This window comes from Leucoraja erinacea, chromosome 23 (assembly GCF_028641065.1).
Source record: "Leucoraja erinacea ecotype New England chromosome 23, Leri_hhj_1, whole genome shotgun sequence".
NCBI lineage: Eukaryota > Metazoa > Chordata > Chondrichthyes > Rajiformes > Rajidae > Leucoraja > Leucoraja erinaceus.
This window is the reverse complement of record NC_073399.1, coordinates 15,380,741-15,405,815: the sequence shown is the minus strand read 5'-3', so window position 1 is coordinate 15,405,815 and position 25,075 is coordinate 15,380,741. Positions and strand designations below refer to the sequence as shown.

The following is a 25,075-nucleotide window of genomic DNA, read 5'->3' as shown; positions in this document are numbered from 1 at the left end:
AGCACCAGGCTGCTGCAAGGCTTCCTCCATTGCCCACGACCGGCTCAGCCCGCAAACTGATGTCCCTCATCTCGCCGAACCAACTTTGTGTCCCAGGGGCACCTCCTGCAGCCGACCTTGAAGGTGCTGGAGACAATACCCTGGTCCCTCTCCTACCAGCCCATTCAAAGCATCCGTCGTCATCAGCAGCTCCCTCCTCCTCGACTCTCCGGTCTTCAAGGCTGAGTACGGCCGCTTCCGAGCTTCTCCCCTGCAGGCCGCGGCCCACCGGGTAAATACGTTGATATGCTTTCTTGATCACCACATCAGTGTAAAGGGATCAGGTTAGGTTGCTGCTGATATGGATTCCAAGGAACTTGAAGCTATCAAACATCTCTGCAGCAGCATTGTTAATGAGGACAGGGCTGTGTTCACCCCTTGCTTTATTTGATCAATACCTAACTTCATCTTGCTTCAGGGGAGTGGGTGGTACCTATTTCTTCTCTCCAGAGATGCTGCCTGTCCTGCTGAGTTATTCCAGCATTTTGTGTCTATCTTCGATTTAAACCAGCATCTTCAGTTCTTTCCGACAAACTCTTTCATCATGCTGGCGTTACGGACTAGGTTGTTGTCCTGACACCATAACACAAGGTTCTCGATCTCTTTGCTTGACATGGTCTGATCATTGTAGATTCGGCTGAGAACAGTGGTACCATCAGCAAGCTAAAGATCGAGTGTGCATTGCACTTCACCATACAGTGCCAGGAGTAGAGCAAGGGAACGAGTACACCAGCCTGTGGGGAACCAGTGTTGAGGGTCATGACAAAGTAAATGTTATGACCAATTCTAACTGATTGAGATATGCTGAGAATAAGCCTGTTACAGGTGAGTCAAGGCCAAATTCCAGAAGTTTAGGGATGAACTTATTCAGTGTGTGTTGAACGCTGACCTGTGAATAGACTGATCTGTGAATAGCATCGTTACATAGGTATTCTTATTGTCAATGTGATCCAGTTTGAATATTGTGCAAGAGAGGTGTTCTCCATAGACCTATTACGCAAATAGCAGGGGTTCTAGATTATCCAAGAGACTGCAAGAAATGTGGGCCATCACCATTCTTTCAAAATACTTCAGTTACTGAATCATTGACAAAGACCCACTTTATTTGTCTTGGAGACTGAAATGGTGGAAGTTTCTTTGAAGCAGATGGGGACAGAAGACTATTGGAGTGAGAGATTGAATATGGCAGTGAAGACTGTGACCGGTTGATTGATACGATTTCAGAACCATCCAGGGACTCCATCATGGCCAGCCACTTCCTGAGAGTTTACGATCATGAAAGCAGACCTGGCCTCTGTCAAGAAAGAGCCAGCATTTGAAGCCTGGTCAAAATAGGCATCAAAAGCATTAAGCTCATCAGGTAGAAATTCATCATTGCCAGAGATTGCCACTAATTTTGGCTTGTGGCACATGATGGCATTCAGGACCTCCCCCAGTTGGCTGAATTGAGCCTCCAGTTTGTTTTTGAGAAATCTCTCTTGGAATCCCTGGTAGCCTCGTGGAGATCAAAGATGGTCATCTTGAATATTGCAGGAGCATCCCCTCTTGAAAGCCTTAGATCTGATCTCCAGCAGAGAGTGTATCTCCCTGTTCATCCAAGGTTCCTGGTTTGGGTAGGACCTAATTGTATTTGCTGGAACGCAGTCATCAATGCGTTTCTTGATGAAACCATTGATCATTGAGATACGCTCGTTCAGGCTGGATTAAGTGGTCTTGATCATGACTCAAGACAGATCTGAAGTAATCCCTTGGCAACCTCGGACAACTGGCGATTTGCACTATTAGTTGACGCCTTGTGTTTCAGCCTCTTTCTCTAAGCGGACAGGAAAAAGCACTGACAACCGATCAGCTTGGACAAAATGAGGGTAAGAGATGGAGTGATAGGCGTACTAGATGGCGGTGCAGAGTAGTTAGCAGTCCACATGGGGCAGGACATTTGATGATGGTATTTGGGGAGTACATTCTGGAGATTAGCTTGAATGAAGTCGCCTGCGATGATGAAAAGTGCATCCAGGTTTGCTGTCTCAAGTGAGTTGACAAGCAAGTGTAATTTGTCCAGTACCGTCTCGGCATTGGCCTGGGATGGTATGAAGACTGCCAACAAGATGGTAGAGGAGTATTTCCTTGGTAGATAAAAAAGATGGCATTTTATAAACAAGCATTCAAAATCAGGGGAGCAGGATTGAGCTAAGACCGTCACAGCAGTGTAAGTGCATTGACTATCGCCTGAGGATTCTGTACGGTCCTTGCGATAAATCGAGATACCCTCCATTTCGATAACAGGGTCAGATAAGTCGGAGTGAGTCATTTTTCAGTGAAGCAAAGAACACAGCAGTCTCTGATCTCCTTTTGGTTCAGCAGCCTTGCTTGTGGAATTTAACAGCAGAAAAAAGTCTTGAATGTGCTATTTCCAGTTCGAAACAAAGGAATGATTCCCAAATCATATGCGGATAGAATGAGGTTTATGGGCAAGGCAGAGAAATACTGGGTACACAGTATTTTCTATTCATGGAAAGTAATGGGTGGAAGGTAGCAGATCTTATTTACTGGCAAGTGCTCTATATTAACTTTCATTTTTACGATCAGTACTTAACTAAGGGATATACCTTCATAAATTGTATTATATAGTTGTATCTATGCCCCATGTATCTAATGATCTATTTTGCTGGCAGTGTGTTCTTGGCAGTACTTTTCTGTGAAATGCAAGGTATTTAAAGTAAGAGGTGGTGTTGAAACATATTTTGACTCTAGCTGGCCATTATCAACAGGGGAAGAACATGGTTCATGGGATAATTGTGAAGCAATCCACAACAATTCCAGGAGAGTTACAGCCATTATACTTGCATGAATTTAACAAATCTTACCACAACTGGGGTGGCACACTGGTGCAGAGGTAGAGTTGCTGCCTTACAACTCCAGAGACCCGGGTTCAATCCCTACCATGGGTGCTGCCTGTACGGAGTTTGTACATTCTACCCATAACCGGTTTTCTCCAGGTGCTCCGGTTTCCTCCCACACTCCAAAGATGTGCGGGTTTGTAGGTTAATTGGTTTCTGTAAATTGTAAATTGTCCCTAGTGTGTAGGATAGTGTTAGTGTACAGGGTGATCGCTGGTCGGTGCAGACTCAGTGGGCTGAAGGGCCTATTTCCACACTATATTTCTAAAGTCTAAAATAAAATCTAAAATAAAACTGCCAAAATTGTAACCTTTCTCCATGTGATTTCTGGTTTAGCTATTTTTTTAAATATTGGGTTTTGGGGCTGAATTTATTGCCCATTTACAAATCTAATTCACTTTGTTTTTCTAATATTTTATGTCTCCATCAGAATGATCAGATTTGGAATGTGGATGGGAATCCCATAAAAATCAATGAATTATGGAAACAAAGTAGAAACAAAGAACTGCAGGTACTGGTTTACAATAAAAATAGACATAAAGTCCTGGAGTAACTCAGCAGGTCAGGCAGCATCTCTGGCGAGAAAGGATGAATGATGTTTCGGGTTGGGACCCTTCTTCAGACTGAAAGTGGGGGATGGCTGGAAGGCAGGCTAAAAATTAAAGAGTTGGACCAGTAATTGTTTTTAATAAGTTGCAAATGTGTCGAAGCTTCCCTTTTCTTCTATTACCTGTTAGGCATGTGCATTAATCTGAAGAGGCTCTCAACTGTCCATTTCCCTCCACAGATGCTGCCTGACCTGCTGAGTTTCTCCAGCAGTTTGTTAATCGCTTCATGTTTTGTACTCTTCATTTAATTTGTTATGGCTTGTGGATGAGTGTGGCTTGTTGTAGTATGAATATAATCATGTGAAAATCGTATTGTTGTTATCACATTGCTGCAGAAGCCACATGTGTTTATAAAAATAAAAAAAATATTCTAAATACAGATATAATGACTAGCTTACTATGCACAATCCTTTTACTGTAATATTTTGTGAAGTGGATCAGTGGGTGTTTGCAGCTGGGTAGCACATTAGGCTGTGATAAATTCTTCCAGCTGAAAGATGAAGCAGAATGATTGAAAATCAGGTGGACTCCAGGCTAAAATGGATCATAGTCTGGTCCCCCTAAGAATAAAAAATGACAAGGATCAATTACAATGTAATTTCTTCTTGTGAGCAGTTGGTGTATGTTGCATAATATTAGATACATTTATTTAACTGAACAATTTCATTTGATAGTAGACTGCTTTTAAGATTAACAATTTGCGCCGCATTGTTTAAGCTTAGATAGTAAGTATTTACTTAGATAGTAAAAGTTGTTTAAGTGTCCTCAGCTTGAATGTTTCCATAACATGAATGCCAGAACCGTGTAAAGAAATATATATAAACAAGAACCAACTGAGGAGTTGGTGGTGGACTTTAGGGGGAGAGGAACATCCCTGTCTCCATCAATGGTGTGAATGTGCAGTTTACCAGGGAGTACAAATACTGTACCTTGGAGTGTATCTGGATAGTAAACTGGACTGGTCCAGGAATGCTGAGGCCCTGTACAAGAAGGGACAGTGCCGGCTGTACTTCTTGAGAAGGCTCCACGTCTTGAACATCTGCAGTAAGATTTTTTTTTTTAAATTTCAAAATAGACTTTATTCAAGAAATAATACATGATCCTTTAAAAACTCCATCTGACATTCTCGGAGGCTATACATTCATACAATACAGTTTCCCCAAATCACAATGTTTACCCCACCCCCTTGCCACTCATGTGGCCCACTGGCGTGGAATCCCTTCCCTTATTTTGATGGCGTTTCCACCACACCCTTCACTCCATGTCCAGCAGCGGAAGGACCCTAGACTGTGGTCATCCCCCACCGAGCCTTGGCGTTGGCTGCACCAAGCTTCTGTGCATCCCTCAGCATGTACTCCTGCAGTCTGCAGCGGGCCAGTCGGCAACATTCCCCGACGGACATCTCGCTCCGCTGGGTGGTCAACAACGCTCGGGCAGACCAAAGAACGTCTTTCACCGAGTTGATGACCTTCAGCAACACTCGATGTCAGTCTCTGAATGCGTCCCTGGGAACAGTCCGTCAATCACAGAGTCCTCTGTGATGGAGCTGTTCGGAATAAACCGTCACTGGGACCCTTGCAGACCTATCCAGACTCTCTTTACGAATCCACACTTGGCAAAGAGGTGGGTAACCATCGCCTCTCCATAGCAGCTGTCCCAAGAGGAGCGTGCGCTGGTAGTGAGGTTCCAACATTGCAGGAAGGATCTGACTGGGAGGGCTCCCCTCGCCGCCAGCCAAGCCAGGTCTTGGTGCTTGTTGGTGAGTTCTGGCGCATCCTTCGAAACACCGGGGGCAGGTAGAAACTCAGCAGGTAGTGACACTTGGCTCTACGCTCCGCCTGATGCAGCCACACATGAAGGTGGCCATCAGGGTGTGGGTGACGTTGGGCACGCTTTTACCCCCGTTGTCTGCCGACTTGTGCATCGTGGCCCATCGCACCCGGTCTGCAGTAAGATGCTGCAGATGTTCTACCAATCAGTAGCCTGTACCATCTTTTTCGCAGCTGAGGCTGCGGACGCCAATGGGATCAACAAACTCGTCGGGAAGGCTGGGTCCATCCTGGGGGCAGAGTTGGATTCATGGGTGGTGGTTTTGGAGGGGAGGATGCTCCTCAAACTGCAGAGCATCCTGAACAATACAGCACACCCCCTCCATGACACACAGGTCAACCTGAGTAGTACCTTCAGCAACAGACTGGTTCCACCAAGATGCAGGACAGAACGCCACAGGAGATCCTTCTTCCCTGTGGCTTCAAACTTTACAACTCCTCCCCCTTCTGGCGTGGGGGAGACTGAGACTGACTCCCCTGCCCTCCCCAAACTTTGCACATCCCACAATCCATTCCACTCATCTTTTTAATTTCATATTCATGTATTTTGTGTTTTTATGATTGTTGGCAGATTAATTTCCCTCTTGGGATAAATAAATTTCTATATCATATCAAACAGGCATAACCCGAGTGGTCAGAATTAGATTTGGGCCTTTGTTGAGTACATTTCACAGTTGTACTGTAGCCTCTTTGGTCAGGCTGTATGAGAACATGCAGTGAACTTCTGAATCATTTTTTATGTAAGCTGAAGCTTAAGATTACATGGGCCCAGCGGTAGAGTTGCTGCCTTACAGCGCTTGCAGCACCAGAGACCCGGAATCGATCTCAACTCTGGGTGTTGCCTGTGCGGAGTTTGTACGCTCTCCCCATGACCGCGTGGGTTTTCTCCGAGATCTTCGGTTTCCTCCCACACTCCAAAGACGTCCAGGTTTGTGTTTTAATTGGCTTGGGTGTGTGTATACTTGGTATAAGTATAAACTGTCCCTCATGTGTAAGCTTGTGTTAATGTGCGGGGATCACTGGTCGGTGCAGACTCGGTGGGCCGAAAGGCCTGTTTCCACACTGTATCTCTAAACTGAACGAAAAACTTAAAGGACACAACATGTCTCACAACATATTCTTCACAACATGTTTAGGATACAACAGTAACTCAGCGGGTTAGGCGGCATCTCTGGAGCACAAGGAACCGTTTCGGATCAGGAACCTTCTTCAGTCTGATTGTAGGGGAACGGAGAAGAAAGCTGGAAGAGGGGAAAGGCAGGACAAAGCATGGCAGGTGATAGCTGGACATAGACAAGGGCGTTTTGTGATAGGCAGATGGTTGGAACAAAGGCCAGATATGAAAGGATTCATTGTAAGCAATGTATTATTTGTCATTGTAGGGCTCTTTGTTTTATATTGTTACTTGTACTTAACTGCCAGGAAATAACTGAAGGAATCTGCTTCAGTTGGAAGAAGTGTCCTGACCCGAAACATCACCTATCCCTTTTCTCCAGAGTTAGACACAAAAGGCTGGAGTAACTCAGCGGGTCAGACAGCATCTCAAGAGAAAAATAATAGGTGATGTTTCAGGTCAAGACCGACCCTTCTTGAGACACGAAATATCATCTATTACTTTTCCCCAGAGATGCTGCCTGACCTGCTGAGTTACTCCAGCTTTTTATGTCTATCTTCAGTGTAAACCAACATCTGCAGTTCCTTCATACACAGGTTCTCCAGAGATGCTGCCTGATCCGCTGAGTTACTCCAGCATTTTGTGTCTTTATTTATAGACCAGCATCTGTAGTTCCTTGTGTATCTCGTGTGCTATTCTGAAACTCTCTTCCGATCTGAAAATCAGGATTGAAATGACTCATTGAGCTTAAAATTAACAAGAACAATTGTAGATCCCGGTATTGAGTCCAAAGTTAAGTTTCACTTCCTAGGAATATGTTGGCTATTTAAGGATGGGAGGCAGAAGCATTCGGAGGAATTTTGGAGAGGCTCAAATATTTGTGCACATTATTACCGTGACTTAGAGCTATCACCAAAGGGTCCAAGCAACTGCTAGTGCTGCCCCTGCATAGTGCCTGACAGGAGGCAAAAGAAAGAGATAGCGTAATCTTGGGAAGTCATTGAAATTATGTATTTCTTAAAACTAAGGAACGCATGTCAAAAGTTTGACTGGGTAATAGGAAGGATTTGGTAAAATATGTTAATTTCATATTGACGACTTGAACGTGTTCTCTTATAAATTATTAATCTCTTGGGTGTTAACTATTAGCACTACAGGAAGATGAAAAAGGCTGCTTCCTGATAAGAGTAATAGGTTAGTTGGTGCGTTTAGGTAAACAATGATGATTCCTCGGCAGTGTAGAGGACTCTTATGGCCTTTTCAGTTATATCTAACGATTGCGACTTTAAATTAATGGTTGACAGCACTGACATTTTCTGAATATGCTAAAAAAACTTACAATTGCAATAGTCACTGCCAAATGAAAGAGTTCTATCGAAGGTTACACTTTATTTTGCTGTTTAGGACATAATATTTGCATCGCAAACCAAATCAAACGTAATAATAAATATTCAACTAAGAAGCATTGCTTAGAAATTGCATTTCACTCTCTTTTCTTATTCTAATCACATGCTGTGTCTGGGGTTAATGCACAGTTGGATTCTCTGCAGAGAATTGAGGCAAAAGATTAACATGGGCTAAAGGGCCTGCTGATAGACGCAAAAAGCTGGAGTAACTCAACGGGTCAGACAGCATCTCTGGAGAAAAGGAATAGGTGAAGTTTCGGGTCGAGACCCGACCGAGAGCCAGGAGAAAGGGGAATGAGAGATATAGACGGTGATATAGAGAGAAATAGAACAAATGATTGAAAGATATGCAAAAAAGCAACAATGGTAAAGGAGACGGGTCATTGTTAGCTGTGGGTTAGGTATAACGAGTTACAGACTATGAGACCCAACAAGACGACTGTTCTTATGCTGCATTGTCGTACGTTCTATATAGGAAGAATGCTGTGTGGTGCTCCCCTTATGTCTGGTTTTGAAGGTGCTCTCGTCTATAGCACCTCAGGGCAGCTGCATAAACACTTGCTGGGAGGTGAGTGATAACATGTGGGAGGTCTATCCAGTGCTGTTCACTGTGCGCTGGTCCCAACCCCTCCTTATCCCAACATTTTGCCCTTGTCGAGTCCCAGGGCATGAGTGGCCCCCTCCACTACAAGCTGCATGCTGATACGATACGATATTTCTTTATTGTCAGAACAAAGTCTGAAATTTGTTTTGCATCGCAGCAGCTCCATTTACAGCATCACATAAAAGATAAAAGAGACTTGAAAAGTCATGCATTAAGACATCAAGACAGGACCCAAAAATACATACATTCAACACAACATTACAATAACAGAAGACAACATTTGAGGCCCATCAGCGTGCATTTGATCTGGGATTAAGCACCGTATTTAGTTCGAGGATTGAGTGGTGCACAAAAGAGTGCTTCAGTCTAACCTTGTTACATTTTGGAACCCTATATCTCCGGTTTGATGGTAACAAATTGTATTCCCTGTTCAGAATGTGGTTGGGGTCAGAATATTGTTGGCCATCCTTAGTATGGCTTTATGGTAGGATGATTCATACAATTTCTGAAGTGGTTGACCTACAATCTTTGAGCAGATTTTTATTATTTGGAGCAGTTTTGATCTTGTAGTAGCAGACAAACTCTTGTACCATGTAATCTTGCAAAACACTCATTATCACACTCATGATCAAGGAATTGCCGTTCACATTCTGCATCCTTGACATGATTTGGACTAAAAGGCTGGGATAACCACTTGTCACGGTTTCCTTTACCCTGATTAGTGAAAGCGGGCTGGCAGCTGTCGTGTGTGGGACGTTGATGCTTCATTGCAGACTCTTTTGCTGCCATATCATGTTTCGTTTTAGTTTAGTTTAGAGATGCAACATGAAAACTGACCCTTCACCCCACCGAGTCCACACCGACCGTCGATCACCCTGTCGACTGGTTCTATTTATCCAAATTACGCATCTTACACACCAAGGGGCAACTTAAGATGTCAATCAATCCACAAACCTGTACGTCTTTGAAATGTGGGAAGAAACTGGAGGAGAAGGAGGAAACCCATTTGGTCACTGGGAGAATGTGCAAACTCCACACAGAGAGCACCTGTAGTCAGGATCGAGCCCAGGTCTCTGGCGCTGTGAAGCAATAGCTCTTCTGCTGCGCCACTGTTCTGCCCTGCAGCCTCTTTGTTGCATTGTCAACCTCTGCATGATATGTTCCGAGTTTCTCTGTATGATCAGCAAAGTTTGTTGGCTGGCACTTTAAGTTACAATTTCTACCTGAAATGGAGGAAATCATGAGCCATGAGACTTGTGATGTCACCATGTGATAGGGGTGGCACAATGGCATAGCAGTAGAGCTGCTGCCTTACAGCGTCACAGACCCAGGTTTGATCCTGAATGCGGGTGCTGTCAGTACGGAGTTTGCATATTCTCCCTGTGACCGCGTGGGTTTTTTCCAGGTGCTCCGGTTTCCTTCCACAGTCCAAAGATGTGCAGATTTGTAGGTTAATTGCCTTTGGTAAAGTGGTGAATGATCCATAAAGATTACTTAAGTATTTATGGTGTATGGAACGAGCTGGTGGTGGAGAAAGTTGAAGCCGATATTACCACAACATTTAAGAAACATTTGGACAGGTACATGGATAAAATAGGTTTAGAGCGATATGGGCCAAACGCAGGCAAGTGTGACTAGTGTAGATAGGACATGTTGGTCGGTGTGCGCAGGTTGGGCTGAAGGGCCTGATTCCACACCATATGACTATGGTTTTCCCTAAGTTGTTTATTGTTAGGGAAAATGCTTAGGTTTTTAAGCATTTTCCCTAACTTTTAAGCATTTCTCCACATCTGCCTAAAATGTTGTACTTAAGCCGTGACTACTTGTGGTAATGTATTCCATCAACAATTCTGAAACTAGTTGTCCTCTTCCCAACAGTTGTTATTCCTGTGTGAGATTCCAAAAGCCATTCACCCATTTGTGACCTGACAGTGATATCTTATTCCTGGCTATCGGTAACTATGCCCGAGTGGCTTCAGCTGCTTCTTTCCTTTGATCATGCTGTCGCTCTTGAATGGGGGGGGGAAGGGAAGAGAAGCTGGTGAACAGGGAAGAACTTAACTTTCCCTTGATTTCTCACTTCAGCAATTAGCACGGGATGAAATTGAGAAGTCGCTATGTCGGCTGGCATGCAACACAACAGCCAAAACATTATATTTATGTGCTGCAAACTTGTGTGCAAAATACAAGTTAACACCCCTCCCTTTACATTGACGTAACTGGGATTTAATTTTGATCTTTTGGTTACTGCTAGAGTTTCCCAACGGGAAGAGGCAACGAAAAATAACTGTGATAAGAAGGAACCGCAGATGCTGGTTTACACCAAAGCTGGGTGCAAAGTGCTGCAAGCATCTCTGGAGAAAATGGATAAGTGACATTTTGGGTCAGCATCCTTCTTCAGACATAAACATAACAGAGCAACAGGAAGACACTGGAAAATGAAAATAAAATTGTTGTCAAACAAATTCTGCAGGGGACTGTTAATCATTTTTAATGTTGCATTTTATGTGCAAATTGGTCTTATTAATAGCAATATTATTACGTTTGTTGTCAAAACATGAAGAAAGGTGACAATTTCAATAAATGTAATTGTACCATCTGAAAATTATAGGATTTTTTGGAATTTGAGGGAATTTGAGCTTTTCTGCTGTTTAACCGTTGTTCCGTATCTCGTTTCAACTTTGGTCCTATGTCCCTGACCTAAAATCATCCACGGAGGAGGCAAGTTGATAGACCTTCTTCCAGTTCCACTCTTGAACTGGCATCGGTTGGTTACCTGGAGGTGTGCACCAGGTACAGACCAGGTGGTCATCCCTTTGATTGCCTACTTCTTTTTGCCATCTTGTTTGCATACCAATAATCCGGGAGACAAACAGGTAGTGTTAGATTTTTACAATGCGTGTGCAATGCAAAAAATGGAGTACACTGTGGGTACAGGGCGGCACAGTGGTGCAGCAGTAGAGTTGCTGCCTTACAGCGCCAGAGACCCGGGTTTGATCCTGACTATGGGTGCTGTCCATACGGAGTTTGTACATTCGCCACGTGACCTGCGTTTGTTTGCTCCGGGATCTCCGGTTTTCTCCCACACTCCAAAGACGTACAGGTTTGTATGCTAATTGGCTTGATGTAAATGTAAATTGTCCCCAGTAGTCTGGCTGTATTTTTAATGTGGCGCCCACTGTGAGCTAGTGATAGAAGAAGTTAATGTTTAAGGTGGCTGATGTGGTATCATCATGTGGGCTGCTTTTACCAAGATGATGTTGAGCTTCTTCAGCACTTTTATTAACTATGGCATTTGTGCACATGGAGAAACAAAGAACTGCAATTGCTGGTTAATACCACAAAGAGACACAAAGTGCTGGAGTAACTCAGCGGGTCAGGCAGCATCCCTGGTGAAAAACGATGGATGACGTTTTGGGTCCTGTCCCTGTAGAAGGGTCCCGACCTAAAGTGTCTCCCATCCTTTCTCTCCAGAGATGCTGCCTGACTCACTAAATCTGTCAACATGTCACCCTTTTCTGTATGATTTTTAACTTATGAGTTGTCTTTCTCTTCCTTTTTTTCTTTTTATTTCCTGAGGTAAGCTCCAAGATACTGAAAGCTATTTCTTGATTGTTACACAAGGTTTTCTCTGGATGATTATTGGTATATCTTTTTTATTTGATTGTGACATTCTTTTGTTATTAAGCTCTGGGCTGTAATTTATACATGCGACAGTTGCTGCAGTAGTAGTAGTTGTATATATTTTATTTTGAACATGTAAAACAAAAGTTAAAAACAAAGCAAAATAACAATAAAATGAACAATAAACAACTCATTAAATAACCTCATAAACATCACAAATTAAATCTTACATGTTCGAAAAGGAGTATACACTTATTTATTCCTACCCCTTCTCCGCTACTCATCAATTAATTCACAAACTATCTTAGATACATATCATCATCATTGGTGGTCACTCGAAACACGTATGACTGTCTTCTCATGGAGGAGGCCTGTGCGTGACTTTGTTTAATGTGGGGAGACTGATGCACAGACAGCCACCACACGGCCCTTGACATCTACATATATATATACACACATACACTAACATATACATACATATATACACGCATATGCACCATGCAAACATACATATATACTGTTTATAAACAATTATCCAAATTCTATGTACAATGCGAATATCACACTGTGTCAATAAACTAAAACTTAACCACCATCATGGCCCTTCCTCATTCTTATACATCTGGAAAACAATTTCCAGAAAAAATAAGTAGAAAAAAAGAAAACTTAAATGAAATCTAAAGGCTGTTCTGCAGGTTTGATAATATGCTCCTGTCCCTCAGTTGCCCATTAGTTGCACAAGACTTTGAACATGCTGATGGGCACCACATGCTCCCACTCCAGGGACACTTTCCACGCTGTAAGACTCAATGACACTCAGACCCATATGGATGGAGAAGGACAGGCAGCTGGAATGAACTATTCCATCGCCACCTCATTGTTGTCCCTTACAGTTAACAACCATAACTTTCCCATTTTTATTTAGTACTCTGTATAAAAGTAATTAATTGGGATTCATAATCTGGGTTTCAATCTTGTGCAGAGTTCGAAAAATGCATTTAAGTTTCCACATTTAAAAATACCCGCTCCTTTTTAAAAATCCGCGGCTATTTATAATTCATTTGATCTTATATTTGGACATGTATCTGTCCGTATGGTGAAGGACTTTCCGTGTGAGAAAGAGTGGAATTTGCTTTTCTACAGTTCCCTTTTCTTGATGGGGAACTGAGTTAAGTGAAGAATGGGGAAGTTGAGGTTGCCCTGCTTGGAGTCTAAACCGTTAATTTAACCTTGAATGAAGGCATTCAAAATCATGAGCGTTGCTGTAGAGAAACGGGTTCTATAAAATTGTTGAGGTTAATGGCATTATTCTGCCCATACTAACTAATAAAGCGATGCAGGGAAAAACACACTTTGCAGCTGCAGGTCAGCACAGTGGCGCAGCGGTAGAGCTGCTGCCTTACAGTGCTTGCAGCACGAGAGACACAGGTTCGATCCCGACTACGAGCTCCCTGTGACCACGTGGGTTTACTCCGAGATCTTCGGTTTCCTCCCGCACTCCAAAGACATACAGGTTTGTAGGTTGATTGGCTTACATTTGTATACTTGATATAAGTGTATATTGTCCCTAGTGTGTGTAGGCTTGTGTTAGTGTGCGGGGATCGCTGGTCGGTGCGGACTCGGTTGTGCCAAAGGGCCTGCTTCTGCGCTGTATCTCTAATCTAATCTAGTCTCTATGTTGATGTGTACCATGATGGCACTAATCAAAGTTATTTTTAATTGGGATTAGACTTTCTATCTCCATCACCCTTATGAAGAATGAGGTTCAGATTCATGCCAACCCTTGAACTCTTGAAACTTTCTCCAAAGTTACTGATCCATCTTCTGAGCGGGAGGGTCATAGAGTCAGTGGTGCAGCAGTAGAGTTGCTGCCTTACAGTGCCAGAGACCAGGGTTCGATTCTGACTATGCCTGCCGTCTGTATGGAGTCTGTACATTTTCCCTGTGACCGTGTGGGTTTTCTCCGGGTGCTCCGGTCTCTCCCCACATTCCAAAGACATGCAGGTTTGTAGGTTAATTGGCTTGGGTACATTGTCCCTATTGTGTAGGATAGAACTTCAGAGATGCAGCCTGTTACTGCAGCATTTTGTGTCTCTCTCTTCGGAAGAAACTGTCTCTGAATCTGGTGGTGTGTGTCTTCACACCTCTACACCTTCTGAACCATTCTACCAACAGCCAGAGAGTAGTCATGAACTACAATCTACCTCTTTGGAGACCGATTGGTCTCCATCATCACAGACTGGTGGAGAGGTTTGGAGGTGCAGGTGAAGTGGAATATAAACAACAGAAGGTTGCTGACAGGCTGTGCAGTGCCTGCGCCTTTAAAAGTTTTCCCGTTGCGTAGAGCTTCATGAATGAAGCCACATGACAAAACATCATCTGACGTCTGGCCTCGGCACAAGCGCAAACAACGAGTGGGGGGAAATTCCTTCAATTGCAAAAGGGGGGAAGAACAGGCCCTTTGGCAGCTCGGGTCCGCTTCAAAGCCACGCCGAAGGATCGGGGAGCTTCTCACGACTCGGTGAGTCAGGGAGAGGTGGGGTTTGGTGGGATTAAGGGGGCAGAAAAGGCGCCGGGTTTTGCTGAGTGTGCAAACGCAATGAGTGTGTGTATGGGAGAGAGAGGGGGGGAGAGAGCTGCTGACTCATCAGCGGGTCACAGCAGCCCTGAGTCAGGCTGCCTGGCCACTGGACTTTGCAATGGAGGCAGAGCAGGGGCTGAAGCTGCTTCACAGTCAGGGGCTTGCTTGCTTGCTTGCTCTCCTTTCCTTTCCCCTCCTTTCTTTCTCCTTCTCCCTCTTATGTTTTCGCTCACTCACTGTCATGCACACACACATATACAGTGAACAAGAGGCTGCATGCAGCCTGACTCCAAAGCTCCCTACACACACTGAAACCAGCGACCATCCTTGATCTTCAGTGGAGCGAGCAGGGCAGAGACAATGTGTAATCTGATAGCACCTGTCTGAAAATACATAACGTTCAGCAGAGCTGCTGACTCAGGGTACATTCCTGGGCAGCAGACTACTGTTCTACATGGGATGAAATAAAGGGCCATGATTATTCTACACCTGACAGGGGATTTTTATTTGACATGTAATTAAGGGTAAATGACTGTTTGGAATAGTTCATGTTTTAAGAATATTGCAGTTCATAATTACAAGGAATACAATTTTTGGGGAAAAAATACGCACTCCATGCAAAACTAGTCAACGGATGAGTCTCAATGTAGGATTGTAATTTGATGTGTGCAAAACAATCCTGCTGACTCAACTCCGCTAAGTGAATACATCCCAATGCACTGAGGAATGTATTCAGTGAGACGGATGGTTCACAGACTTGTGGCATTGGCACAAATATAAGTGTTGATATTAAATGGGGAAACATGCTTTTTCGTGTTCCTTGGCATCTCTATCACCTTGACACCAATGCGGTGATCAAGAAAGCACATCATCATGAAAAGGGGTCTCGACCTCAAAACGTCACCCATTCCTTCTCTCCAGAGAAGCTGGCTGAGTTACTCCAGCATTTTGTGTCTATCTTCTGTGTAAATCAGCTTCTACAGTTCCTTTCTACACGTCATCATAGTTACTCTCTTGGGCATCTGAGAAGATTATTTTGAACTTTACAGATGCGCTATAGAAAGTATTCTGACAGAATTCATCTTGGCGTGGCGTGGCATGGCACCTACTTGGCTCTTGACCACCTGAACCATCAGAGAGTGATGACGAACATGGCACAGTCCATCACAAGCTAGTCACTTCCTCCCATCCAGTCGATCTTAATGGGACGATGAGAAAGGAGGGCTGGAATTGCTGCCACCCTGACCATTCCTTTTACTCAACATTCTGGGAATGGATGCAGGAGCTTGGAAGCCTGGATGCCCAGACTTAACAACAGCTTCTTCCCCATGGCTATCAGACTCCAGAACAAATAACCTCCTTCACACCCTCTTCCCGGCCACCTTGTTTTACTTGTAACTCTACCTCATTTATTACATTATTGCAAAAACTTTTTTTGGCACTACTTCAAATTACAACGCAATCTTTGCATAATTCTACTATTTTGCATTTGTTGTATTTATTATTGTATTTGTCACAACCATGGATACCGTGTACTCTATGTACTTCATGTGAACAAGGAATGTCACTGGTCTCTGGTGTGTATGCCAATAAGCTAATTTGAAGATGACGTATTTTGGGTATTGTGGTAATCTGCTGCTATGGATGCAGAAAAATGATACTAGTGCACTATTCAGTTGTTATTATTGTGAATCAAAAAGTATGACAGTAATTATGTTTTTAATGGTTTGTGTAAATATTTTCTAAATGCATTTTCAGGCGGATTTAAGAATGTCTAAGTCGTTAGGGATCCCATCTTCTATGTTTGGGGCTTGGTCTTAAAAGTGAGAAAGGATGTTCTGTGCTGTTTGAGGAAAATGGAAGAATGGTCTAGTGAAGAAGATTTCAAGCAAGACCCTAAAAGTTTTCATGGCACTTATTTAATCGAGGGGAAGTTATATCTCATGAGAAAGGTTAAGCTTTTCCAGTTTAATAATGAAAATTATCCATATGATGAATTGTTAAGATTTTGTACTTTTATGGGAAGTTTGAAGTTGTCTTTTCACCAAAAGTTCTTCCAACTTTTTGACGTGTCAGTGGTATTTTTGTTTCTGGTGTACCACACAATAGCAGTTATCAAACCTTGTTTCGAGCCCTTTCTTGGTGTTACAAGTGATTTGTTTGTTCTCGGTCAGGACTTTGTGGATAGGGAGGATTTGGAGAAATATGGGTCAATGCAGGCAGGTGGGAGTGGCATGGATGGGGCATCTTGGTTGGCATGGGCAAGCTGGGCTGAAGGGACTGTTTCCATGCTGTGTGACTCTGAATGAATGATACTTAATATCAGTATCACATGTGACATGTCACAGTGAAATTCTTTGTTTTGCTTACGAAACACAAAGTATGCAAAGAGCCACCAGGTATAGTGCGCTGACAAAGTTAGTGTTCAATGTAGTCCCAATAGTCCCCCTTTGTTCTCGGCAGCGCCCCCACGCCGGGTCCCTCTAAGTCCTAAAGGGCCTGTCCCACTTTCACGACTTAATTCACAACCTTTTTTACTCGGGCTAGAAAAACGCCCCGACCTACTTGATGCCGCGAGTACCAAGACTGGCATCACCTCCTGCTACGACCTATCCACGACCACCTATGACCTCGTGACGACCATGCTGCGAGTACGAGTCAAGGGCAAACTCGGCAGAGGTCATGAATTAGGTTGTGAAAGTGGGACAGGTCCTTTAATTGTGTTCTGAAATAGTTTTTCTGTTCTATCTTTCAAACTGTGTAAGTATATTTTTAGGAAGGAACTGTAGATACTGGTTTACACCTGAAGATAGACACAAAATACTGGAGTAATTCAGCAGGACAGGCAGCATCTCCGGAGATGCTGCCTGTCCCGCTGAGTTACTCCAGCATTTTGTGCCCATCTTAAGTATGTTTTTATATCGTTTATTAAAAATCAAAACCCTAGTGGGGAGAGAGTTCATAGCTGTAATTCAAGCCACAGATTTTACTGACACTGGTACATTACAATAGTACGTTCACTTCATCCGTTTGATATGATTCATCCCACTGGGTGAATTACAACCTTGTTAAATTTCCCAAGCATCTACACACTGAGCATGCTGCCGAAGAGAATGCTGATTCATTGGCTTTGACTGACTAAAAGTTGTAACTTTATAAAAGGAAGGGAGAAACAGATTTATTAAGTGTGATCAATTACTGGGTAGCAGCATATCAAATTTCACTTTGTGCCATACATACCTTTCATTTCGCCATCTTACAAGGAAACTTCATGTTGCCAATTGATACCCTCCTGTTGCACTTTCTGATTTTGAAACTTTAAGATTGTTAATTTCTAAAAAAAAAGTTTTTTCTAAATTAATGTTGGCTGTGCTTGTTGCATATGAAATTGATATAGATTAACAATTTATTTTGTAACTTTTGTTATAATTGTAGCCAGAAATTATTTTTATCCCAAATTAGGCATTTATATTTTTACATGGGATGAATTGCATTCAGATTTGAAATGTAGCAAAGAGCTGCTGAATGAAGGCAATAATTTTCCAAATTTGCTATTCGTGCTTTCAAAATTTCATTTTCAGGGGGTGTGGCTGTCAGACTGGCATGGCCAGCCTTGATTGTGGAGTGGTGGAGAGCTACCTTCTTGAATTGCAGGATTCCAGGATTCCGACTCATCACTGCGAGTAAGTGGTGATGAATCTGGTAACGGTTTGATATGGAAAGCAACCTGCTTCCAAGAGCTTTGTTCCACTCAGTATTATGCATGGACCTCTTGTCCACTGTAAATTGGTCTTTCCTCCAGAGCACTGAAATTTTCACAATGCAGCTGTTGTGCCTATAAACTCAATGTCCGCAAAGCTGGAGCTTATCCAAGTGGGACAAGGTAATAGTGTGAATTTGGTCACTCCTTTAATCGCTATTTGGCAGCACAATAATGTTGCATCCATTACTCAGATAAATTCAATGTCTTGTTGGATTCTTCAATGTAGAAATGTTGCTCTATTGTAAATAGAAGACAAAGCTTGGAAACTGCATGCAAGTCATTTCATATAACCTTGGACTAAATGAGTTCAAAGTGGATTCCTAGAATTCAACAAATTGTTGATATGTTCCACATACTATGGAAAAGCCCATTTTTTTCATATATCTTATAGGGTGGATTTTTACTGTGAAAGGAAATAGTGGGACATCCATTGCAGGACAGTACATGAGTTGAATTAAGGCTAATCCATAATATCCAATTTCAATTGATTTTAAGCCCAGATACTATGCAACCAGTAAATTCCACTATTGCAGACTTTGGAATGATAGGGTTGCCCAACAAGCTCCTGTGATGATAAGGTGAAGGAACAACTTAAATGGACAAGAAAGGGAAATTCCCAGGAGCACAAGCAAGATCACATTGAAACAATCTTGTGACTGAGATGTTGGTAGCAAGCATAGGACAGGAACTGGACCTTTGGCCTACAATGTCTGTGCCTAATATGATGCCAATTTAAACTAACACCGTCTGCCTGCACATGGCCATTTCCCCTCACTACCCCCCATTCCTTGCCTGTTCATGTGCTTTGTCCAAATATCTCTTAGACATCACTATCATATCTGCTTCCACCACTTCCCCTGGCAGTGTGTTCCAGTCTGTAAATAAAACAACAGGACATCCTGAATGTGTGACTGAAGTTGAACTAGTTAGACCAATGATACTTCATCATGCCTTGGAAAAGCAGCCAACATAAAGATTTGTCCCATCCTTCTTCCTGCTCTCGTACAGGTGTCAGGGGTTATTGGGAGAAGGCAGGAGAATGGGGTTAGGAGGGAGAGATAGATCAGCCATGACAGAATAGCGGAGTAGACTTGATGGGCTGAATGGCCTAATTCTACTCCTATTCCTTATGACCTATGACCTCTCACCAGGCAGAAGATACAGAAGCTTGAAAGTGTGCACCACCAGACCCAGGACTGGGCCTCTGAACGGTCCTTCCATAAGCTAGGTTACTGCCCAATTCACCTCCATCCCATTGCAGACATTGGACCTTGCCTATGGAGCAAGTGCACTGCAATGCTGAGAACTATATTCTGCACTCTCGATCTTCCCCTAAGCTCTACCTGTTGCACTGAGTTTGACTTTCCGTTAGTTTAGAGATCCATCGTGGAAACAGGACCTTCAGCCCGCTGAGTCTGCGCCGACCAGTGATCCCCATACAGTAACGGTATCCCACACTCTTGGGACTATTTCCATTTACAATTTACACAGGGAGAACATACAAACTCTGTACAGACAGCACCCGTAGTCAGGATCAAACCTGGTTCTCTGGCGCTGCAAGACAGCAACTCTACCGCTGTACCACCATGCCACCCTCAAATGTATTTTGTTTAGTATTATCTGATCGAATAACAAAACAAAGCTTTGCACCGTACTTTGGTGCACGTGACAATAATAGAACTAAACCTAGTGTTTTACTGTAGCCTGCTTATTAATTTAATATCTGTGGGTAAAAGTTTTTCAATTCAAAGTTCCATTAACTGGAAGTATTTTTGTTTTCAAGTACTGTTTTGGAGAGGTGATTTGGGGAAACGTAAGCAGAAGTTTTCAGAACCAAGGATAACCGACCGGTAATGTTAATGTCTGCCGAGCTTCACAGCCGTGTATCTCTGGATTCTTAAAAGTTGGATCCACTCCTTCTCCCCCTCCCTCTTCCCCCCTCTTTTAAAGGACTTGCGTGACCCTTCCTGTACACTGTGCTTTCACCGTCTTAATTACAACCTGAACCTTCCTGTTCATCGCTGTGTGTGTGTGTGTGTGCTCTGATAGTCCCCGTTCCAGTGTGTGTGTGTGTGTGTGTGTGTGTGTGCGCGCGCGCTCTGATAGTCCCCGTTCCAGTTGCCGGCTGTTCAGGCAAATGCCGGCGACTTGACTGTCTCCGGCAGTCGCCTGAAAAATCGCCCAGGTGGGACACGCCCATAATTGCTGAGGAAAGTCTGAAGATCGGCTGCTGTCTATGGACGGGAGGAATGAGTTCATATTTTGTATCTGGATTCTCAGAATAGGATTGTCTAATCTAAGACCTACATCAGTGTCTTCATAAGCTGACTGAGGTACAGAATATTTATATCATTTTATCTCTAGCAACTTTTGAGCTTTGCCATTTTATTTGTTTCCTGCAGCTTTAAAGCGATCTGCGAAATCTCTCGTCTGGTGCATAGATAAGTGGTGTATATACATGTACTGTGATAACGTGGATATATACTAAGCACAACTTGAACTTGCATGTGTGCAGTTGATAACTGCCTCTGTCCTTCCTTCCTTCCTTCCTTCCTTCCTGAACAGCAACAGATAGCAGCTTCTGTTTGGAGGTTTTGCATGTTGAGCTCAAGAAACTCGATGTGCTATTGTTAGAGCTCCTTTATTTTCAGTTAAGGCTTTCTTTTATTGAGTACATAGGTGGAGGTCATAAGTGGGACATTTCTACTGGATTCCAATAACTTTTTTTGTTACCCGGTCCCATCCTGATTCCAAGTATTATACTTAAAGTTTTTATAAAGTTGCTGGCACTAGCACACCTGTATTTGAATTAATGATACTAAAATCAAATCTAGATGTTCTCTTTTGTGGATCTCATGTACCATGCTTTTGCACATTCTCACTACAGAGGATAATTCTAGCCTGGTTATTTCACCTGTTGCAAAACATTGACTTGTTGAAAAAGCTTAGAGAAAGTTTTTGTTTCAATTCTAAAAAGTCAATTGGTGCCCTAAAATGTGTTCACTCATTGGGTGGCACAATGGCACAGCTGGTCAAAGCCCTGTCCCACGGTACGAGTTAATTCCAAGAGCTCTCCCGAGTTTGCCCTGACTCGAACTCGGAGATTTACGGTAATGGCCACTCTGGGCTCTCGTGGACATTTTTCAAAATGTTGAAAAATCTTCACGAGTCTTCCCATGCTTACCTGCCGTTAGCGAGTCTTCCCGAGTACCTGCCGTTAGCGCTAAGAGACATCCCCGAGCTTCGACGTACCCGCTACGTTCATTCTCCGTGCTTACCACAAGTTTTTTTTTTTAACTGGGGAGAGCTCTTGGAATGAACTCGTACCGTGGGACAGGGCTTTCAGAATCCCGGATTCGATCCTGACCTTGGGTGCTATCTGTGTGGAGTTTGCATGTTCTCCCGGTGACTGAAGAAGGGTCTCGACATCATCGTCATCCATTCCTTCACGCCAGAGATGCTGCCTGTCCTGCTGAGTTACTCCAGCTCTTTGTGTCTATCTCCCCTCCTGGTGACGGTGCTCCGGTTTCTTCCCAAATCCCAAAGATATCCAGGCTTCCAGGTTGGCCTTTGTAAATTGCCCCTAATGTGTACGGAGTGGATGAGAAAGTGGGATAGCATAGAACCTGTAGGAACGGGCGATCGATGGTCAGCGTGGACTCGGTGGGCCGAAGGTCCTGTTTTCATGCTGTATCTTTCAATCAATCATGTAATCTAAAATATATTCTTGTAATATTGAACAGCTGCAGTACTATTTCATTCCTTCTCATTTAGATGGATTAAACAGAAAAATTCTCTACCTGACGCAAAGTGCTTGAGCAACTCGGCGGGTCAGGCAGCATCTCTGGAGAACACAGATCTGTGACGTTGTGGGTTGGGAACCCTTCTTCAGACTTCGGACTGAAGAAGGGTATCAACCCAAAATGTCACCTATCCATGTTCTCCAGAGATGCTGTCATAACCCGCTGAGTTACTCCAGCACTTTGTGTATTGTTTTGTAAACCAGCATCTGCAGTTCCGTGTATCCAGCTTTCTCTACCTATTTCCACATGATGGCTCCTTCTGTTTTCTATTCCAAAGATTGATCCCCTTGCCCTCTCTTCCTCCCGCATCAGCACTGCTATTCCCCTTGCAGTGACATTTACTTGTAATATTCTGTCCAGGTCTAGTGCACCACTAGAGGAACTAAAGTTGTCATCATTTTATTATTTGCGCTGATCCAGCCAATTAATTTCACTGCTGGAACTTTGCCATGCCAAGTATCAAAAGGTACATAGTGAGTAACTATAGGGTGGCATGGTGGCTCAGCGGTAGAGTTTTCTCCAAGATCTTCAGTTTCCTCCCACACTCCAAAGACGCGCAGGTTTGTAGGTTAATTGGCTTGGGTTTGTCTACTTGGTTTAAGTGTAAGTTGCCCCTAGTGTGTGTAGGCTTATGTTAATGTGAGGGGATTTCCGGTCAGTGCGGACTCGGTGGGCCGAAGGGCACTGTATCTCTCAACTAAACGAAATAAGTTGGAAAAGCCTGGAGTTGGGCAGAAAAAGAATTTTGAAGTACGTAGCATATGTTTATTATTCTCGCGTACTGAGATACGGTGGAAAAACATTGTTTTGCATACCGTCCAAGCAAATCACACCATATGCAAGCATATTGGGTAGTGCAAAATAGAAAAGAAACAAGCATGCAGAATATAATGTTACAGCTACAGAGAAAATGCAACTAAACAAAAAGATGCAAATTCTGCACTGAGGTAGACTGGCAGATCTGAAATCCATCTTTAGCACATGAGAGGTCAGTTTGAGACTCTGATAACAGCAGGGAAGAAGTTTCCTGGTGGTATGTGCTTCAAACTTTTCTATCTTGTGCCTGAGGGGGAGGGGGAGAGAGAGAGAGAACAAATGACTGGGGTGTGAGTGGAACTTGATAATGTTGGCTGCTTTCAAAAGGCAGCATGAAATCCTAGAGTGATAAAGTGTGGAAACAGGCTCAACTTGCCCAAGCCGGCCAATATGTACCAGCTACACTAGTCCCACCTGCCTGCATTTGGCCCATATCCCTACAAGCCTGTCCTATCCATGTACCTGTCTAACTGTTTCTTGAACACTGGGATAGTCCCTGCTTTAGTTACCTTCTCTGGCAGCTTGTTCCATACACCCACCACCCTTTCTGTGAAAATGTTACCCCTTGGATTCCTATTAAATCTTTTCCCCTTCATCTTGGATGTCCTCTTGTCCTCGATTCAACTACTCTGGGCAAGAGACTTTGTGCATCTTCCTGATCTAATCCTCTCATGATTTTGTACACCTCTATACGATCAACCTTCATCCTGCTGTGCTCCAAAGAATAGAGTCCCAGCCTACTCAACCTCTCCCTATAGCTCAGACCCTCTAATCCTGTTATTTCATTGCTGCATCAAGTTGTTTGGCCCTAATGAGACTCAAGTGCGTCACAGAATAGCTGCACAAGCTTGACTGAGGAAGGGACAAAGAGGTTCATTACCTTACAGCAAAGACCCTCGGGTTGTACCTGGTCACAAGCTTTTATTTGGATATAGAGCCACAGGGAGTAACTTTCTTTGTTCTTGAAGTGGGATAAAGGACAATATTTTTCTTGGAGCATATTGCAACTTTATCCTTGTACTTTGAACTCAATTGTCTGAGTTGTGTTGGCGAGAATAGTTATGTTGGTGTGGTAATGGAACAGCAAATGGGAAATATAATATTTAGGTGGAGTTGCTGATTCATCAAGATTGTGCAATTCAGCAAATACCATCCAATGCTCCACCCACTCAATCTACTGTGAAAGATTGCAGTGTTTGGAATGTGATGGTGTTCCTTTATGAAGACTACGAGAAACTCTTGGTCCTTTGCAGAGTGTTTTGTTGCAGAATTCCGTCTTGTCCTGTCTTCTCATCTTTGTCATCTCCAGTTTAGTTTATTGTGCACCGAGGTGAAAAGCTCCACGGCCAAGCCTCCTTTTTACACCTCTTGGATTTTCAAGGGTGAGCGGCATTATGTTATTTGCTTGCTTGTCTTGAAGAATCCCAAACGGAGAAGGAGAAGGCTTCAATGTAAGGGTGCGTTTGTGATGGGCTTGTGCAGCGGTGTGGTTTTACGGCTTGCAAGGAAATTGGCTTCCTGTGATGCATGTTGCCGGCATTCAGCTAGATTATTGGGTGCGATGTGACGCTTTATTTTTCACACAGGTTTGGTTTAAGTTTTTAATTGTTTACCTCTGGTTCTTGTGTTTTTTTTTCCCCTGAGTGAAAGTAATGCTCAGATGCACGATAACCACCCCAGTGGTTTTTTGACTTAACGATGCTGAACGGTGGAGCAGGTTTGGGGGGTTTTGTATCCGTCCTACTGTCTTTTATGTAATCAAACTGCATAATGAGACTTGTTTTTCTTGATTCTTGAAGGAAAAGTTTGTAAATAATCCGATGACTTTCGTTTTGTGTCTTGTGATTACAGTGAATCGGGCAAGCATGAGTCCATAACCATGAGGTATTTGGACCCACATGGTTTTTCTTCCTGTTTTAACTTGGATTTCGGAGCAGGCAGCTCTCAACATATGAAGATAGACACAAAATGCTGGAGTTACGGGTCAGGCA

The 25,075-nt window shown here is 43.3% G+C and overlaps 1 protein-coding gene across 7 annotated transcripts in view; it reads left to right on the top strand.

Moving 5' to 3' along the window:
* Positions 1-835: 835 nt before the first annotated feature.
* The window catches only part of LOC129708271 (transcription factor MafG), a 61,451-nt gene continuing 37,211 nt past the window's right edge, over positions 836-25,075 (top strand). Inside the window, exons 1-2 of one of the 7 annotated variants that reach the window (XM_055653918.1) lie at positions 836-3,447; positions 10,752-14,642. The gene's annotated coding sequence lies outside the window, so the exon portion shown is untranslated. Of the gene's footprint in view, positions 3,448-8,062; positions 14,643-18,314; positions 18,386-24,442; positions 24,467-25,075 lie in introns of those variants that run through there. The other 6 variants (XM_055653917.1, XM_055653921.1, XM_055653923.1 and 3 more) reach the window with 6 other exon arrangements.